We start from the raw sequence: 4,554 nt of genomic DNA, 5'->3' as shown, positions 1-4,554 counted from the left end.
GGTCGGCCAGGGATGGTCTCCAACACACCCAAATCTCAGCTCGATCTGATGTATGGTTTGTGCGTGGTGCTTCGCCGAAGTTTTACCTCGCCTGCGAGCCGAAATCTGGAAACCTGCTGTAATGAAGAAATCTGCTGCAACAAAAAGACTAATTTGAAGTACGGATGGTGGGGGAAGATGAAAAAAGATGATGGAGGATGGGGGTGAATCGGGATCGATGTGGCTTCGCACCATGGTAGTTAGCCCTTCGAAAAGGGAGGGTTTCACACCCACTTTTGAATTCTTCCACAACTCACGAAGAGAGCAGAAAAATAAAATAGGAATTTTTTTTTATTAACTTCAATGAATCAAAAGAACTACAAGGGGTGCCTATTTATAGGAAAAATCCTATACCCCAAAACTCGCATCATGTGCGTAACTTATTACTTGACAATGAAGTAAATTAAAATAAAAGCCAAACAGATAAATCTAAAGCGTTCACAATATTCTAAATAATAACAATAAGCAAAACCTAAAATATGAAATCAATCCGACGAGTGAGCCACGATCGTGAGATCCCATGATGGACTTTTCTTGACTATCGGGCTCACTTTTTTGAACCAAAACTTGTCTTCTAACTAGGAGGCCCTCCTTGGACGTCGTTATCGAGCCAGATCGATGGTGGGGTCTTCCTTCTGCGTACGTACGTGCGTAGGAGTGGTGGTGTGCGGGCATGCGTGTGCACGATGTCCTCATCATTTCCACCCTCTGCTTCCCCACTCTTCTACTTCTTCCATGCAATAACATCCTTTCTTAGTCTCTCTCTTTCTTCAATGGCCGAAGAAAGCTATGGTTTCCTAGAGAAAAAATAAAAAGAAAAAGAAAGTTGTGATTCCACAAGGAAAACTAACTAAACAAATGAACAAAGACAACAGAGAAAGAAGGTGCTCTATAATTTAAAGGACAAAAAAAAAGGACACATGTACTCATAACATAAAACATAATCCTATAATTATAGACTTTTTTCTACAAAAAGGAATGGCAACATAGAATCCTTACTAGACATAGGGGTATCATGCATCTGAACACCTAACAGACCATCATCTTAAAGTAAATACCGAAGAAATCCTTGCTGATAGCATAGACTACTTAGAAAAGATACTGTAAAGAACAAGAGTTGGCAAAATCATATAAATACTTCCTGAAACTCTAAAAGTGCAGAACTTTCTCAAAATCCAGGCAATAATTTAAAAATGCAATTCTGACAGATTCTTGAAATTCTTGGACATGCAAAAATATATCATCTGACTTTATGGCTTCACTTCTTAGATTTTGAATCGTCTTAGAAACAGTAACAAACTTTTTTTTAATCAACTGAATGTAACCGGAATGAAATAAAGAGTCTAATGTTTTTGCATTTGGTATGTCTCCAACATCAGATATGCCAAAGTTCATCAGATGCTAAAAAAATAGAATAAAATGGAGATATGCAAGCAGAACGGCTCAAAACTTGGCTAAGGCCCCAGTGAATTCATCAGATTTTGATGGGCCAAATAGAGCAGGATCAACGAGCTGGATGTGAATGGTAACTTTTGGTCCAACGAGCGAGATGTGAGCATCTCTCATTAAATAAATCAACCAAAGTTCCTTGGAGTAAATATACCCATCCTTTCTAATTTTTAGTTATAGACCCATACATTTGTGTATACAATACTAGATGCTTGTGGGACTCACAAACCAAGATAACCATCATCAATCAAGAGAGTGAAATAGTGGACCCCACAAACTAAAATAACCATCATCATCATTAAAGTAATAGTAATTACCTCCCATCTCCAAGGGTGGAACTCAAGGACATTTCCATGAAAAGATATGTCTAGATGTACAGCACTGGAAACTAGGAGGACCTTCCATCCAAATGGAATTGAATAATCTGGACCACAGAAATTGAGTTTCTTAATACAGATTGTGGGAACATTATAATAAATGTGTTCTTCCATGCATGATTCTATAAACATATATACAAAAAAAAAAGGTCTACCATAGGTGGATGGTGTACCTTTAAATCTAAAATCCTTGAGGGCCTTTCGGTGCACAAACTTGACTATGTTCCCACATATGAGAGCTTCATTAATGACCTTCAATTAAAAATAAAAACATTAAAAATCATACACATCATTGGAAACATGCTAGAAAGTGAGAGAAAAAATAATAAAAAGAACATTGAGGACAGATAGAAAAAGCAATAAACAAAGGTGCTAATCTAGCATGTGTGTTTTGCACCATTCATTAAAAGTAGGCAAGTAGGTTAATCCACTATAAAGCTTTTTAGCTGAGTTTGACCTACAATTCTACATGTGCGCCCATTTTGATTTGTGAATGACGTCCAATCTAATTAACTACCTTTGGGCCTCTTCATGTTCTCCTTGACACTCAAAAGAAACTCACTTGATCCAATTAATGGTATTATAGGGTGATCCAATTGAAAATACTGTCCAGAAAGAAAGCATTCATTGGATGCACAACAATCAATAGCTGCCACACAAGGTAAGGTGAAAATACTTCATTAAAAAAATGACTGAAGGTCTAAAAAATGAAAGCAATTTCATCTACTTTGGGAGAGAACATATTAATAAAACAAATGATGCCACATAGCCATACCTTGTTTGGAGCTGAACAGTAGACTGACCATTGATAGGAGGGCCCTTTCGTGCCACAATAGCCTCAGCAATTTCGTGCTAGCATCCAAATGTTCCCCCTATTCAGCAACAGCCAACAAACGTGAAATGGGCCCACTTCATGACATGATATCTAATTCATATGCCAACGGATCAATGGTGGATTCCTTATTGCCCAAAATATCATTAGCAGCCGTTGCTTTTGTTGGGTGGCCCAATCAGTGTGTACATGGCCCACTTTTTCCACGTGTATGGTTGATTAGCATGGCTCTAAATGAAACAACAATAAGATCTTCCCATTTAGTCACCATTTCAAATTCTACATTGGAGTAGGGTCCTTGAATCTAGATGGTTCATTTACTGGGCCTATCAAGAGTGGCCCACGAAACAAAGGAAATATGAAAATGATGAATCCTACATTTTCTATTTTCAGTGTTCGTGTGCTTGATGGCTAGGCATGTTTTTTTTTTCTTTTTTTTTTTTTTTTCTGCCACAGCTCATCAACAGCGTGGCCCACCAGATGGACCATCCACATTCACTGACTGAGCAATGCTGGTTAGGAGCATGAGTTAAGGTCAGCCCCAAATAAAAGAATGCACACAAAGACACTCAACCTAGTCTTAAAACTTTGATGGGCATGGACACGAGTTACGGTCTGACCGGTAAAACGGGTAGGGACAGTTGACCCATCAGGATTTTGGCATGGCCCAATATTGGAAAGGCTTGGGCCTGATTTCTATGCCTATGCTTCAATCAAACCATTTCTACAAATTAGGCCCCTGGTATGGTGATCTAGACCGTTGATCTTATGTTCCCTACTCCTGATGGGGGATTCTACAAATTAGGCCCATCTTGATTTTCTGGTTATGGTGCATCCGTATGATGATGCACCAAACCAACAATGTAAATCACCATCCCAAGTGCCACGTGTACAGTGATGTCAGGTGGCACACTTCACAAAACTAAATGAACTGAATGCATCATAGTAGCATTGCTGAAAAATGAATGAAAAATGGAATTTCAACAGGATATATAATATTTTGATCTTAATTGGGCCTTAATGAGCTCATCGATTTCATGCTAGCTGTCGATTTGAGTCTCCAAATCAGAAATTCTCTGCGTATGAGAAGCATAAATCCTATACAAAAAATACCCACTTCCCAAAGCTCCAGCAACAACAAAAGCCTTCCTTCTATGCCTTCTCCAAAAATCCCTACTAAAAAAAAAAAATCAAATATACAATTTTTTTAAGGGTTAAAGCTTAGATGATGATAATGAACATGACGATTGTGATTACTCCAAAAAGAAATTAATAGGTAACAAAAAAAAAAGGAAAAATACCAAACTGACCTTAAAGAAAGCATTTTTGAATGTCAGGAAAGCTAGGAAATCATTGCCAGAACTTCATTTCCTGAAAACCCATTTGGATTTTGAACAACATAGATGGAAAGGAAGGAGACTGAAGCGTTTCTATGGAGTGAGTGAGACTCTCGCATCTGTTATGGGCAAAAGATGAAGAAGAAAGAATAGCTGATTTGAGAGAGTGCACTAAGAAGCTGTCAGAATTTTTAGGCCATCTAACATTCGCGAGAGCTTGAGAGAGGGAGAGGGAGACGGCGAGGGTGAGGGACCTCAAGAGAGGGAGAGGGAGACGGTGAGGGCGCTGACGGTGGGAATGGAGAGAGAGAGAGAGAGAGAGAGGGGGGGGGGGGGGGGGGATTGGGAAACAGAGAGAGAGAGAGGGAGGAAGATGAGAGAATGAAATAAGGAATGGAGGGGAGATGAGGGTGCGGCTCTGTTTTGAGCGCGTGCCCAATTTTGGGCGTAGGACATGCACGGTCCTCTCAAGGGCTCTGTGGGGCCCATCATAATGTATTTGCTTAATCCATTCCGTCCA

General features: G+C 39.4%; 1 long non-coding RNA gene across 1 annotated transcript; it reads right to left on the bottom strand.

The window, feature by feature from the left end:
* Window positions 1-737: 737 nt before the first annotated feature.
* LOC131251986 (uncharacterized) lies at window positions 738-4,193 on the bottom strand. Its single transcript, XR_009174087.1, has 5 exons — window positions 4,008-4,193; window positions 2,641-3,870; window positions 2,383-2,514; window positions 2,039-2,117; window positions 738-826 (listed from the first exon to the last, which is right to left on the bottom strand). It is a non-coding gene; the product is annotated as an uncharacterized LOC131251986 (long non-coding RNA).
* Window positions 4,194-4,554: the final 361 nt, after the last annotated feature.

This window comes from Magnolia sinica, chromosome 7 (assembly GCF_029962835.1).
Source record: "Magnolia sinica isolate HGM2019 chromosome 7, MsV1, whole genome shotgun sequence".
Taxonomy (NCBI): Eukaryota; Viridiplantae; Streptophyta; class Magnoliopsida; order Magnoliales; family Magnoliaceae; genus Magnolia; species Magnolia sinica.
This window is presented reverse-complemented; position numbering and strand designations above follow the sequence as displayed.